Raw genomic sequence first — 17279 nt, 5'->3', positions numbered from 1 at the left:
TTAGTTACTTATGTCAAAGTTATCTTAAATCATCAATATCATACCGACCTGTTTGCATGTAGGATTAATAGATAAACTGCTTTGTGAGTAGTACTAGACCAAAATTAGGATGAGTGTACATACACGTAAACTCAACAATTATAATCATTTTTATATTGACACAATAATGACTGAACTTTTTGCACTGCTTTTTCTCAGCACTGTCCCATTTATTGTCCCGAAGCAGTAGCATACTGAGACGTGTAAAAGTGCTTTCTAAAAGCCTACTTGCAATAATAACTTTGGTTCCTAAAATGTAAAGTAGTTTTGTACTCTTACATCAAATGCTCTGTAGTCTAATGATAAAACTTCAGGAAGTCTTAGATTTGTTATTGTCCAAAAAAGTAAAAAATAATAATAGAGAGTTAATATATGCTGCGTGTCGACCTTTTTTAGAAAGTATTTTATCTTTTATTGTTATTTTTACTGTCTTTTTGCGTTTTCTCGTTTTAATTTTTCTCAATTTTATCCCTAAAATCTTTTACTGTTCGCCCCTACAGGGCTGACCATGACCATCACTAAACTATATCAGATATAAAGTGCCCGCCAATTGTGTATCAGCACTACCCATTATTGTGCACTACGCCTAAGTGACATTAAGCATGGTTGACACAGGTGCCGTTTGAGTGAAATACGGCCGTGAATACACTGCCGTTAAAATTAATCGCCCGCAAATGCAGATGCGTTGAAAACCAATCGATCGACATTTAATTAACTCGATAAGATTTATTATAATGATAGACCATCCATCAACGTCTATTTTGTGTTGTAGGATTGAATCACTCATACTTGAAGATGTCCTACTTATCATGATCCTTATTATGAAATAATACGTATAAAAAAAAAATTGAAGTATAGATTTCAAACAATGTAGCTGAGAGCTATGATATTATCAGGAGTCTAATCAATGCCTTTAACCAATTACCTTAATGTAAGAACTATTTGTGAAAACTCTTTTGGCAAAAAAATGTGAAGTTTAATTGATAACTACGAAAACAGGTGAAACATAGTGAGACTATCATAATGTAATATTTTTATCTGTAAACACCTATGTTTCACAATAAATAATTTTGAATTTTGAACTAACTTTATGTGTGTTACAGAATAATGTTTGTTTTCCTAAGCAGCCTCTTTTTGATGTTGTGTGAGAAGACTACTAAAATCTTTTTTTTGTATCAATTGATTTTCTTATTATTGTTTGTGTTCCTTTGTTACTACCCTTTTTTGCAATCAAGTGTACGAATAAAATAGGTACCGATTTCAGTCTTTTCATTCCACTCAAAAAAAGCACTTAAAAACCGCTGGTCAGTTTTAATAAATGCAGAAGCGGCCCCATACAAAACACGTATTTGCTGATCACAATGGAAACTATTCCATCATCCCCCAATATGCCATCACCCCCAATATCGGGGGTGGTCGATGATTGCCCCCTCAACAAACACTGTTAATCCAGGGTGGCTTTTAATAGTTTTTAAGCCTCCCCTTGTATCAATTTAAATGGACGGTGTAAAAATATGGACAGTGCTTGAAGCACTGGATTTGGGGAAACGAATTTCAGGCTTTTTGTTGGCATATTTATTTATTTTAATGTTCAATTAAATAGTTTTTGAAGCCCTTGATATTTGCTTTGCGTGAGGCACACTTCCAAAAAATCAAATCTTCTAAGCAGGTACACCCCAAATATTGTATTTTTTTTCACAATTTATTAATTGTAATATAAAATTAAGATGAATATTAATCTTTTGCTATCTATAATGTTAAAAGAACAAGCACTCAATAGCCAACATTCAATACTTGTACTCCAAACATGGTAATATATTTTTGCATGGTATAGACACATTTACAAAGGTAATATACAAATTATTCAGTTAAAGGTAAAGGAAAGTACGGTGATAATAAGCTATTGTACCTGTTAAAACAGTCAAACAAATCTGAACCCAATCGCTGTCAAAACTAAGCCAACTATCACTTACCCCAGTTCCCAAAAAGCCAACTTTGCAAATAGACAAGCAAAACAAAAAGGCTTTGACAAAACCGGCAAAAACCGGTAAAAACCGGTCAGAACCGGTCGCGTCGGACACATGTCCGTGCGCCGGATAATAAACTGCAATCCGCGATGCGCAGATTAGTGGCGCAGCGTGAAGAGTTCATTGCACGCGGGAGGGTACAGTTGTAGAGATGATACTACCCCCCTTTTTCGGAACGATAAAATTAGAACAAAATATCCTCCGACTATTCGTAAAGACTTCGACTATCATCATCATCATCATCATCATCATTTTCAGCCATAGGACGTCCAGGTCCACTGTGCTGAACATAGGCCTCCCCTAATGATTTCCACAATGGCCAGTTGGTGCCGGCAGAATAGAATAGAAAAACTCTCTTGCCGTGGATATCGTGAATTTAAGTGCAGATTCTACAAAAATCAAGCCTCCTCGCCCTAGTTGAGATGTGCAGGGCAAATCCTTCATTTACGATTGATAAATTAGCTGAGGACCCTGCGGTAGAGAGTGATGATGATGAGAGGAGATGAAACTTTGACGCAGTGGGCGGATCAATTAACAATTTTTTTATGTACTTAGCTGTTTTTAGCACAGAGGTTCCTCATTTTGATTGAAACTCGGAATCACACTGGCAGAGTTGAAATCATGCAACGTTGAAATTTGTAAATTCTCGCAAAACTGTCGCATCTGTAGTGTAAAGCCATCGTCCTTGTGTCTACGTTCAAAAATATTTCATGTAGAGGTAGGTACTAAATCGTATGATGACTAAAATCACATATAATAATTACAATCTAAAACCAATGTCACGCTACGCTGCGTTTTAACAGCTCTACACAAATACTGACCCTTAATCCATCCCTGTTCGCTTAGAATTATGACGAGAGATTGTATCGTCCGGCGCACCTGTTATTTGGCGAATCCATATTATTTGCGCGCACTTTATTACTGGCTTTCGTTAAAAACCTGCCGTTTGTCACACTAGAACGATGGTGGCAGTGAAACTATGGGAATTGTGGAAAATGAAAGTAATGGGGGCGATGGCATAACGATGGTACAATTATGTGGTCTATGGTTAGATAAATGATATTATATAAAAACAAAAGATGTTCAATGTTATTAAATTAAATTGAGCACATACTTCTGTATGTGTTGCTGTGTCCATGTAATGAGTCAATTATAATTCGTTTTTTAATGAATGGTTATAGAAATTTATTTTATTTTTGCATGTATTTTTGCAGATGAAAGTTAAAGCCTCGTAGCTCAGATTACTAATCTCGTAGTATCTATTGACAATTATAATACTGTACCAAAAACCACCTAATTCAGGCATTTTACCACAGTGCACTAAAAGTGCCTTTTTGAATCCTATATTTTCAAGCATGTTTTGCGTCTGTAACAATTGTACATTTGTACCTATACTGTATCGTAAAGAAGTCTATCGGTTCTACCTCTTTTTTACTAAAATACATTAATATTATTTTGATCACAGCAAAACTTTCATTTTTCTAACACCAAATAAACACAAACTCAACCACCAGACAGCCTAAGATGGTCATTTACAAAAAATCCGACACGAGGGCAACAAAAACAGCCGTCAAGTTGTAAATTTGGGAAACCTCTCTACCTACTGTATTGGCAGCAAAAAATACTACCCTTAAACCTCAGCTGAGAGCACAAAAAATGTAAACAAACCTTTTTTTTAAATCAGGTTTGGACATGTTGTGGACTAGAGATAACCTTTAGGGTACGGTCACTAGTTTTGGTTAGTGTCCAGTTACTGTTGAGGCATGTTTTTTTGATTTACGCCGAGTATGCATAAAGGAACCACTGCTTTTGAAGACTGTGATCTCATTTATTATCACAAGAAGAAGAACAACAGTCACAGATATTTGATCATTCAATATAACAATAACATTAGAACACCCTACTTTTCAATGTTCATTCAAAACCAGAGTGAAGATGATTCTAGGTAACCATAGTATAGGAAGAACTAGCTCAATGTATCAATATCCTAACAAATATTATTGGCAGAACCTAAATAAATAGAGCACAGATTGTGCTCTTCCAGGCTTTATAGTTAACATGCAGTTGACTGCCGATGATGATAATAAAATGGCAAAGTAAATACTGTACCTATAACCGGGTCTCTTACCCTAAACCCCAAAAGTTACTGCGCAAAAGTTATCACACAAAAACTGGACCCCCGCCTGCCGATAGTAAATAGTTAAGGCCATTAGCTTAACTTTTAACTGATAAGTTAATCCCATTAGACAAGACAGATAAACCATGTTCTTATCGTTATTTTGAATTTGAACAAGAATATTGATATTAAATGTGTGGCGACACTTGTAGGTTTTGTTATAGTATCTTACAAAATTTTCGCTATGAATAGTAAATTTTTAGACGTTTTACTTTTAGGTAAATTAAAGGGGATCTTACTACTGCAGTGTAAAAAAAATTGTAAACATAACTTTTGTCTTTGTTTTTGTAATTTTACGTCACAAGATATTTTCAGCACTTCATTTATGACGTTTTACGTTTACTTTTCTTTACTTAGGGCTGATTTTTCAATGGTAGGATAGCTTTTAACTAGATAATAAGTTTGGCACATTGACAGTTTCAGTATGGAAAATATGCAAAAATTAAAAGTTTATTCTTCAACTAAAAGATATCTGACAATAGAAAAATCAGCCCTTAAAGTCTCAATATTTGGTAATTACAGCTAGGGACTGGAATTCGCTGCCTGCATATACAGGGTGTTAGGTAAATGGGTATATGAGCCGACACTAGCCCATGTTAACATGGTCATATAAATGGTATGGTGAAGTCAGAAAATTGATATCTTAATTTTAATTATTTTAATTTTCATACAAATCGTATTTTATAAAAAATATTTTGTATGAAAATTAAAAAAATTAAAATGCTAATAACAAATTTCTGACTTCACCATACCATTTATATGCCCATGTTAACATGGGCTAGTGTCGGCTCATATACCCATTTACCTAACACCCTGTATATTTGTATTTGTATTTGTATCCTAGACTGCATCTCACTTAACACCAGGTGCGATTGCAGTCAAATACCTGCCTTGTCTAGCATAAAAAAAAATATATCCTTCAATATTTTCAGTACAAAGTTTACGTCACAACCCTGAAAATCTCCAAAATCACAATCCAAAACCAGTTCACGCCGGTTACGAAACTGGTGCAAACCAGTCGCAACCAACGAAACAAAGGAATCTTTGAGACGCAGTTAAAACGAATCTAGGTTGATTGAACGACAGTTAGGACTTATCCCCAGATCTGAGTTTACTCGCAGCTGTGGGCGTTTGTTTGGAAGGGGTTTTATGTTCCCGATATAGGTTTGGAGCATTTGTTATAGGTAGCCTACTTCAGTTTTAATACTAGAAGTGACAGATAATTTTTTTATCTTCAGTATTTTTTTGCAATTTAAAGTGTTTCATCCGTCGGGCTATGTAAGCGACTTTACTTTGTTTATGGATCTCCTCATTTCTGATACAATCTCGTATAGGCTATCTTCATAGCATGATGTGTATCTCTGAGCTTCTTTATAATTCTTATAGTGAGTGGCTACGTTTGTCATGTCGACAGTGAATATTAGGCACTTACAGGGCAGATAGATATGTACCATCCTAGACTGCATCCCACTTAACACCAGGTGCGATTGCGGTCAAATACCTGCCTTGTTATGCATAAAAAATCATCACTCGCTCCACTTTTCTCGCGAACTGACTCTACAAAATCATCTTTTTAAATATACCAGTAATTAAACAAATGTTTGTTTAGTTTTCTTTATCTTTCAATGACGTTCACTGCTGGACAAATCCTCCTCCAAGGATTTCAGCCAGAACAAAGACCAGTCGTTATGGAAATCTTCTTCTAGGGCTGGGTTGCACCATCTTACTTTAACTTTGATAAACGTCAAAAATCTGTCAAACTCCATACAAAAAACACCGGTTTAGCGTCAAAGTTAGGTGGTGCAACTCAGCCTTAAACTCGAGAACGGATGAACTGATTAGGCAGATTTTGGTTTATGTTTATGGTAATCAAGGGAAGGTAGGTTTAAAAGATAAGATAAGATAAGATAAATTTATTGAATAAAAACTTAGCCTAAATACAAGAAACTTAAATAGGACTATGAAATTATTTGGTTAGTAACAATATGTTAATTAAGGTAGTATACCTAAACTAAGCATAAATGTTTGCCTGTGTTTTAGGTATATAGGTAAAAGGTGAGAATACGGTTTATGCCAAAGAAAAAAAAATGCTGGTATGAAGTTCGACGGGTCAGCTAGTTTGTAAATAATAGACAATCTAGTCATCTAAATCACAGTTCAACACAGTTGTTAACTCAAAAGAGAGTCAAGGACACAGTAATCGCTACTTTATTGGCGCCGAGGGCTAAATCCGTAATTGAAATATTCTGACTGAATCATAACCTGGTGTAGCACTTTTAGTATATTTTGAAATATGGAAACTTTGTTATGTAACAATAAAGATACAGAATTGATAAAGAAGTAAATCAGTTCAATTTATCGCTGCTAGCTACAATATGTCCGGAACTAAAGAACATATAAGTACAAAAATGTGTTTTAGTAACTCAAAATGGAAGTCGTTTTTGGGTCACAAAACTATTTACCTACTGTAATTGTTTTTATTAAAAAAAATCGCTTAATATTCTAATAGACCTAATGTACACTGAGAAATGCAATAAAGAATTGAGTATTGAGTATTAATACATAATTATGTAGTTTGGTCCTGTAACAGCTAGATATCTGAGAGATGCTATAAGGTTTTGATGTTTTTAACCGACTTCAAAAAAGGAGGACGTTCCTCAATTCTACTCAATTTTTTAGCTTGATCCTTAAAGGCCTATAATATAAAGCCTGAGAACCACAAGTATGTTAATTTCTACAAAGCTACAAAGATGGCGTCAAAGAACTCTATGGTCTCAAGTCCATAAACAAGAAAGATGTTTACACAGCTGATCGACCTATTGTGTGGGGATTAGCAGTTTTTGTACGGACCTTATGCCATGCGTGGGAGTGGGTTCGATGATTCGAATTTGAATCAAAAGGCATTAAAAGTTTTATAACTTCAACCTTTTTTGTTCTTAGAACATTATTTTATTCGTAGTTACTACGAGTATTATTTGCATACGTTCATATTATACTCGTAAAAAATAGCAAATAAGAAAGAAAGAAGAAAGAAAGAAAATACATTTATTTGGCACACTAGAATAACAAATTACAATTGTACAGAAATTAATATGTTAAAATAACAATCTTTTTACCATTTCATACATCCAAAAGTGATGAATCTATTTATCTTATTATGTAACATCTAATGTACCACATTCTGCAAATGAATAATTTACATTTTCAATTTTAAAATTGGTTTCAAGGGAAAAAAAGAAGATAAAATAAAAAGATATCTTTCGGGTGAAACGATAATTAAAAAATATTAACATGTAATGATAAGTACTACATATTATTTTAATAAACTGTTTAACGTATCATATAACTCCTTTTCTAAAGAGAAATTGAATACAATGTTTGATTTTACGCTTCATGAGGTTTCCAACCCTTCTATTCAGGTACTTGCACCACTTCTGAGCCTTTTTAACACCTGACAGAATTGGCTTATGTTCAGTTGGTAACTTACACTTTTTATCTTTAAACACTTTAAAGCTTTATTTGTTTAATTTTAATAGTGATGTTATCAATTTAAACCTTTCGATTCGAAGATACATTTTTGTTTCGCTGTGTATTGATTTGATTTAAACTAAAAAAAGGTTTTGAATTTGAAGTATAGTCATTAGTCAGCGTCAAATAAGTAGTTCGTGGCACATAAAGTGGCCAAAAAATTGACAACACTTGGTACTTACTATTGTAACAGAGACTTGTTGCAAACTTTTGGGCTATTAGGTATGGCCCAGTTTTTTTATTCGTAGTTAAAACAACCAATAGTCAAATTTGACAGTGTCAAATGACAAATAGGTAAATATCAGAAAAAATGTTTTTCTAAGAATGGTTAGCTTTAATTTTAGTATATTTTTTAACTATTTGTTTACCTTTTGTTAATATTTAACCATTAGTAGCAAAATTAAACAATTTGTTATTTTAACTATGAATCAAAAAACTGGGTCTTAGGGTGTCACAAATTACTTGACGCTGCAGCGCTGATTGTCTGAACGTATGTATGTTAACTGTTGACGTCGTTTCTTTAAATAATAATATAATTTTACATCATTTTTAGCAGTCGGGTAAGAAGTAAAGTTTCAGATACGACATATTAATAGTTGTGTAACAAAAATTGTTTAAAACATTGTTTTTCCTCATTGAAGTTACATGGTTTTTGCAAATGACGCAGAGTTGCAATCTACAAATAATAATAACTCGTAAACATCACTTACACAGCTTATTCCGAACCACGTGCAGGGTTAACAAAAGACTTGTTTTTCTATTCATCGAAAAAACTGGGTCAAAATTATAGCAAAAAGTAACAAATAGAACACTGCAAAAATTAACCTTAATTCATAGAAAATTAGGGTAATTTTTCGAATGACAAAAGAGGGTGAAAATTCGTCTACCTGTTACGCAAAAGAAGGGTAGTAGGGAATTAGGTAAAAACGTGATGTTGTGTTAAAAGGGATTGCCTTTGTTAGCAAACGGAGCAAATAAGTACATTTTGGCTGGTTCTGATAAAAGAGCTATTGTCAAAATTTAGGAGGCACAGTTAGAATAACATGTATGTAACAGGTTGTGTGTAGTGTGTACGTACCTACATTGATTGATGTTTTTGAAATGTACTATAATGCCATTTTTTTATACTTGGGGGCTACTTTCTGCAACGTTATCCAAAGTTTCGAATATATTATCCATCCCTCTTAGATAAAGCGGGATGCTAAAATGACTGACAGAGACATACGTAATAATACGTAAAGTTACTAGATACACTCGACAGCACATTAGACTATACAATTTCATTGCAACATAGCCTGAATTACAATTAGATAAGACGCCCATGTCTTAATTTGATGTGCTGTCGTCCGTACGGCTTGTGATGTAAGCCATTTTATGACTCTCCAATTAGAAAAATCATTAAAAATAATCAACACTTATACAACATTTAAAGTAACTCTACTACTGCTTGTGCTGTGTAGTGTGGGCAAGCCTCCCACTAAGTGGACCGACGAACTGGTGAAGGTCGCGGGAAGAGCCTGGATGCGGGCAGCGCAGGACCGTTCATTGTGGAAAACCTTGGGGGAGGCCTTTGTCCAGCAGTGGACGTCGTTCGGCTAAAACGAACGAACGAACGAACTACAGCTTACCTAAATGACTAATGTGTGTATTACATGCTAAAAAGAAATGCTAATCTGTGTACCAATGGTTATCAAATCGCATCACAAACTAAATGTTTGCATAAACTCCTAATGATGGGAAAACATCAATTTTGTGTCGGAAAAAATCACTTGCCGTTGAAATTTTGACAATCAATGTAGATTAGCTGGTGATCGTACACACTTAGCCAAATTATAAAGTTTTAATCTATAGTTTTGGATCTGAGGTGCATATTGTGTAAAGCAATCGAAAACATTTGACAGTTCATAACGTACGATTATTCTGTCAAACGCGTTGTTTAACTGACTTTATCGTACGTTATGAACTGTCAAATGATTACGATTGCTTTACACAATTCCACCTCTGAATAGATAATAATAAATAATAAATAGTCGAACGATTTTGAAACGTCAAGCGGCAAAAATCAAAAACTAACTACCGAGCATTGAAAGTAGCGCTCTCCTACAAATGTCATACGTATTTATGATTGTTCAACGTGACAATAATCGGAACTAATAATCCAGTATTGATAATACCGCCCTCCTGTCAATGCTGGGATGGTTCAGTGAAAGTCATCTATAATGATAGTTAAAAATGACTGAATGAAAGAAATGAGGAGATTGTCATTTATGGCGTCTATCACATCATCATCAGATGATTTTGATATCACCGTACGACTATAATTTATCAGGGGCGAATTAATTGTTACTTCTCATGCTGACCACACCGGTTGGGGAGGTCTGATGGCCGCTTATTTTTCCCTTAGTAGCCTATAGAAATCCATGGGAAGTGTGGTGACTATAAATCTCGGAATTTGTCTAAACATACGCATTGTACTTAACATTAATAATGTAACTTTTTAACATAATCGTTAATTTATATGTACTATTAAAACCTTTTCACGAGCGAGATTTATCTTAGCAAACAAAAATTAATTATTTACGTAAATTTCGGTCTAACCAAAAAAACCAAACCAAACCATAACCAAAAAGTACCTAGAACTTAGAGATTTTTTTTTAAACTGATCTCTAAAAACATTATTCACTATGCTTACTATGAACACACACTAATGCCATGTTCGCGTGTCAGTAACGCGCCAAAACACTGATGATGATTTAACCGAAATCATTGATTCACCGTACCCATTACAAAAAAGTGTTTTAATTACAGGTCAGTTATTTGTCTTCCTTCATCAAGTAAACTAATTAGTATTTTCCCAAAGCATCGAAATGGGGTGTGATGAAATTAAAACTTTATTCTGACATAGCTTCAGCCAGGCTTTGGTCATATTATGGACAACTTGGTGAAATTCATACTTATTATTATAAAGCTGAAGAGTTTGTTTGCTTCACCGCGCTAATTTCAAGAACTACTGGTCCGATTTGAAAAATTAATTTTGTGTTGGTTAACCCATTTATCGACGAAGGCTTAAGGCTATTTAACTACAGCCAGTAGGGGCGGAGCAGTTAAGAAAAATGTTTCAAACGCGGGAAATATTATTCAAATTATTTTCACGCATACGAAGTCACGGGAGTAGCTAGTTAAGAATAAAGAGTTTAGTCAATGAGTACACACATCAACCTATTTCTTGCAAAATCGCAATTTACTGGAACTCCGTAGAACAGTTCAGCTTGATTTGACGACATCGGTATGAGGTTAACAAAACCATATCCTTATCAGCAAAGCTGTTGAATTTTTATTTTATTTCACTTTTGTACACAAATAATAATTGGCGTGCGATATCTTTTCTTCTTATAGGGTTTCTCCAGCTTTATTCACAATTACTAAATAACTTAACAAAAAAAAATGTCAAGATTTCACAAACACCTATTTTCTTATCTCGGTCACTTAAAAAAAATACCGGTATCTTTTGTTATTATTATTGCAGTACACCCCAAACCAATAACAATTGATCATTATGAATCATTTTTACACAAAGCACCAGGATATGAAACCTATTTAGCTAATGACGTCCAGTTTGAAGAATAAATAAAAAGTAAATGTAATGAAAGACAATGCTTTGCACTTCCGGTCATTTGATTGACTATTTTTCACCGGTTGAGTAATTTTGAAAAATAAAAATAAAAAAACATTTTGATAAACATAAATTCGTTCGTTCTTTCGTTTCAGCTAAAATAAATGACGTCCACTGCTGGACAAAGGCTTCCTGCAAGGATTTCCATAAAGACAAGTCCTGCTCTGCACGCATCCAGGTACTTCCCGCGAACTTTATAGAACCACCAAACGTAAATAAGGTTAGGTAAGTATAGGTTAGTGTCCGTGACTCTCACTCGGCATGGGGCACACTGAAAACCAGCGTCGTGGCTTCCCTCACCGGGGGCCACGGCATATGCTGAGTGGGTCCATTGCGATGGGCATCGCTGTGCGACAGGGTGGCACTGCTTAGTTTACTTGCTCATTCATTGTATGTTTTATGTCACCTCTGTCTTATTTGCTTTTTTTATTTTTATTTTACCTCTTTTGTCTTTTGTGATGTCCATGGCAATAAATGTTTCTTTCTTTCTTTCTTAAATAAAATCCAACGTCTTATTATTTAAAAAAATGTTTTAAATCATCTTTCTATATGTAACTAGCCTAAATTCATCAGGAATGATGAAGAATTCTAATGGTGAACGAATTTTTCAAATCAGTAAAGTATATATGTAGTTTCGGAGACTATTTAAAACAAACCAACAATCAAAATCTTTTTTCTTCATAATATTAGTGTACAAAGATGATCAAGAAGAAGTTTGTAGCAAAAATTATGATGATGACAAGTTATTTTTAACTTCTGCCTCCTGCAAATATTGTTTATTGATATAGGTACCTACAGTTGGTTAGTCTTACTTCTTATCTTACTAATATTATAAATGCGAAAGTTGTCAATGTCTGAATGTTTGTTACTGAACGGATTTTGATAAAACTTTACAGTATTATTTTTTATAACCCAGAATAACTTATATAGGCTATAAATTCATGACGATCTGTGGCAAACTGCATTTCACGTGGGTGAAGCCGTGGGCAACAGCTAGTTTACCATAGTTTTTATGTACGGTACGAGTGTATTTACAATAGTCTAGTTACTTTTTCGTAATTTTAACCACGAATAAAAAACCCATCAATAGCTACCGTATTCCCACTTTTTTCAACGTATTAGGACAATTTACAACGATCACCGAAACTTAATAATCTGATCGCATGGGACATTCAATTACGGGACATTTAACCTAATGGGACATGCATCGTTATGGGTTACATTATTTTTTCCCATGCAGGTATCATGTTTTAAGTGTGTAATGATTTCCTTTCGATTGGTATAGGAATATCAAAATTTAGGACAGTTCATGTCGTTAGAATTTGGCGTTTTCAAATTTTGTAAAATTGCAATAAAATAGTGGAATATAGGTTGAGTAAGCGTAAAATATTCATACACAATACAGGCCCAACGTCCAAACCTAGCAGATTTAGAATACATATGAGCTGACACTAGATTTTTCTGTTCGGTTAGGTTGGTGGTAGGGCTTGTTCTAAGTCCGCCTGGCTAGCTACCACCATCTTACCTAAGTCTGTCGCCATAACAACAATGTTAACAGCATTGTTGTGTTCCAGCAGTTAGAGGCAAGATAGCCAGTTCCTTCGTGGTTGAGGATTCCGGGTGAAGCTCGCTTCCACCTTCGGCCTGATCATCACTTAGTCTTATCATCAGGTGAGATAAACGCCAAAAGCTTCCTCGTTGTGGATAAAAAAAAGTGATCATCGTCTTGATTCTGACAAAATAAACTAAACAATAATTCTGATTCATTGAATAATACTTTTTTTAACAGACTTTATTCACAGATTCAAAAACAAAAGACAAAAGCGCTACCACAACAAACAATTGAAGCAACGCAAACATCTCTTTCTAATCTCGTGCGTCCAACAAAGAGGGGATGCTCCTTGGTTTATTGTTACTAATAAAACGCGGGGATACCGTACGTCACGTTTGGCGGCCATTACGGGGCTTAAACTGACAATTTACGCTTGATACCTCTTTAAGGCCTGGTTTCCACTAAAGCGGAGAGGAGAGGAGATGTCTTAGAGTGGGCCCAGTTGCTGGAAGAAAAAATATTTCGTTCGTTCGTTTTAGCCGAAAGACGTCCACTGCTAGACAAAGGTCTCCCCCTAGGTTTTCCACAAAGACCGGTCCTGCGCCGCCCGCATCCAGGCCGTTCCGAGCTAGTTTCTAAATCAAGGACTCTTGAGTCTAAAGAGTTCTAATCACCACCCAAATTATTATTTTTCTGTAGACCTTAGCATCTTAACAGGTCCCAATACTAAATAGTTTTTGCACCAACGCTACCATTGATTCATCAGCGATTCACCAAAGGAGAGCAAAGATTTTTATTACTTTTAGATTTTAAATCCACAAACGAATTTTCTATTTTTACCGACTTTTTCAAAGAGGAAGGAGGTTCTCAATTTAGTCTGAATATAGGGAAAGTATATGCTCACTTAGATATCCAGTCACCATAATGGTACAATATAATTGTATCGCATGATTCAAAGAATATCTTAGCTTTTACTGGACAACAGTTATTGTTAGAACTTCTTTAGGAGTAGTTTATTACGTTTACTTTTGACGTATTTTACATGGTGCTTTATTTTCAGATAATTTTATGTGTTTTAACAGCAGTTTGAGACTTATGTGGATCTTGATTCTGGATTAGTTTTCAGTTTAAATCATCGCCGAGAAAACAATTGATATTATTATTTAAATGGTAAGCTATTAAAATAATAGAGTCTGCAATGAACAATGTGAAAAAAGTCTTGTGAATTTAATTTTATTTGTAATAATTATTATTCTGAATCCTATTCACTTTGTCAAGTCAAATGACCATAATCGATTAGTTTAAAGGACATAATTCTGTACCCCCAGTGAAAAGGGATCTAACTCGACTTAGATCAAAATTGACTTTATAACATAATGTGAATCTCTGAAAAATTAGCTATTTTTGTATCTAATCGGTATGTTTCTACGACGTATAGAAAAGAAAATAAGTTTGTGCCAAATGATACAAGTAAGGCTTTGTGAACCAATTTTGAGTTTTCTTTCGTGTAAATTGATACAGTCATGTCTACTTTTAACAAAGTGTACCGGAGGCTCCTTTCACTTTTTTATTGTGTCAAGAGGTATGACTCGTGTTACTACTTTTTACACGATTGAAGTTGTTCAGATTGAGTTTGTGATTAACAATATAAGATGACTCATATTAATATACACAAAAAAAAACTATGTATTGTTGGTTGGTGAAAAAGAATGTAACTTAATTTATAGCACAAAAAGTAAAAGACAAAAGATTATTTATTTTGTGTATAATGATTCAATTAGACTAATACCATTAACCACAAAAGTTTCGTGCATGTGTAAAATGTTATAAGTTACTTAGATCAAAAACATTTGAAAATCGCAACTAATAATTTGGTTAATTATTTGGTGTAAAATGATATAACTTAGCCCAAACGTCAGATTAAAGGAAAAAATAATGTCCTAGTTTATAAATCAAAGAATTTTAGTTAATAGTTTTAATAAATAATGGTGAACATCTACTAGTAAAATATAATTGAATTCATAGTGCCTAACGTTGTCAATAAAAGTACTTAATAAGTGCATTATCGAATTCACAAGAGCTCCAACTACCAGAACTCTTTATAAACAAAACTCATCACCTTTGACAACAAATTGACCATTTCGAGAACAAAATAAAAATGGCCTGTATAGCATTCCATCAGTGCCAAGAGACTCATTAGTAGTAGATGAGGTCTCAACCCAAAAATAACACTTTGGCTCTACACGTTGGTTATAATAATATAGCCCTCTTACACATTTATTATGGATCACTTGTGTGGTCGCACAGAACACAACTATCCACAGCAAGATCAAAACTCCAAAGCCTGCAACGCCTAGTAAGCATAGCGGCCACTAGTTGTATGAGAACCACTCCATCGACATCACTTGAGTACCTTCTGAATCTTAGATCTTTAGACCTCTTTATTCAGGAGGAAGTGCAAGCAGCCGCTCTAAGACTTAAAGGTAAGAACGGCATATAGAAGCAAAACAAGGAGACAGGACATTCCACGATCCTGCATAAAATCCTAATAAAAGTAATACCTCTCACCGAGGCACCCATCGACAGAATTCCCTGTGTTCACATCTTCGACTGGAGATATATTATCCAGCTTACAGCGGAAACGCAAGATTGCTCTGGAATCAATGAAGTTAGGATATACACTGACGGCTCCAAAACCCAAAAAGGTACGGGAGCTGTTGTCTTCTCGAATTACCTAAATATACTAAGAATATCAACATCACTAGATAAACACAATACAATTTTCCAAGCAGAATGCAATCAGAGCAGCACAGGCGGTTGCAACCATAGACATCCGAGGTCTGAATATAAAAATAATCTCAGATAGTGCAAGCAATACAAAGCAACTTAATATACTACATTATAATACTTATATTGGAATGCCATGACGCGCTCTTAAGTCATTGCAGACGCAAATGGCGTTATCCTGCACTCCTGTGGATCAAAGGGCACAGTAACTCCTTGAGCAACGACGCAACAGATGAACTGGCCAGAAGGGGATCGTACACGACGGTATTTGGTCCGGAACAATTATAATGCCGATACCATAAGCACAGATCAAGACCTGGCTGCGCTCCAAAATAGAAAAATAACACCACACAGAATGGAAAGATTGTGAAAGATGCAGGCAAACAAAAGATGCAGTTGTGGATAAACAGGGACAACATCCGCAAGGTCCTAAGTGTAATAACAGGTATGTTAAACAAACACCTACACAATATAGCTGTTACAGACAGCCGGATATGGATGGATAGTCTACTGTGCAGAAGATGCATGGAGGCAGAAGAAAAACCGCAGCACGTGCACAAGGAGTGCACAAGCGTAGCAGATAAACAGGCTCAAATTCTCCAATCACCAGGGTCGCTGCAGAAGGCCTGTAGCGACCTAGGTAGGCTGCTGCTACCTGGGGGATCTGGAGTGGTTGAAATAGGAAGATAAACTACAAATAGCGCACAATGGTTTAATCAAAAGGCTAAGTGCAATATTCGATTGCCCTGCAAAACTACGAAAGGCCTTATAATGGATACTATGTATAAAGTAAATAATTATCGATACCTTCAGGTTCAATTGTCGTATAAACCAAAACCCTACTTTTCAGGAGAGCCAAAAAACGATTTTTTTTTTAATAAAAAATTCGTAACTTTTTTATTTGAGAAGTTATAAAAAAATGTCCAAGAGAAAACATTTTTCAATTTTTGCGATGAAAAAGTCTAAATATTTAAAAAATGGGCATCTTCAGTAGTTTTAAAGTTAGCTTGGAGTTACGTCGTTGAAAAAGGCACTCGGTGGTTTATACGACCCATTATATTTGACCTAAAAATAACTCTTTACGTCGTATTTGAATTTTTTGTAAACACGAGACTGAAATTGATGGCTTAAAGACCATTAGATGTATTTTTTTTGGTTTATATACCCATTGATAAAGTGATTTATTCAAATGTATTATTAAAACTATGTATGTAAATAATGTATTGTTTACTATTTCCAGGCTTTTGTTGTTTAGAGAATTTGCACAAAGATATTTAACAGTGTAAAAACTATATTTGGTTGAGGTAGAAATAATAAATTTGCTTGCATACGAAAAATAACATTTTTTTTACATTTTGCAGGAAAATTATGGCAAAACAAATAATATTTCTAATAATTCTAAACAAAACTAATCACCATAAATTTTGAACAAAAAAATACAATTACAGCAAAACATTAAGACAGCTTTCCTGGTTCTCTGATTCTGATTTCGTTTGG

The sequence above is a fragment of the Ostrinia nubilalis genome, chromosome 20 (genome assembly GCF_963855985.1).
Source record: "Ostrinia nubilalis chromosome 20, ilOstNubi1.1, whole genome shotgun sequence".
NCBI lineage: Eukaryota > Metazoa > Arthropoda > Insecta > Lepidoptera > Crambidae > Ostrinia > Ostrinia nubilalis.
Note: the sequence above shows the minus strand (reverse complement) of the source record.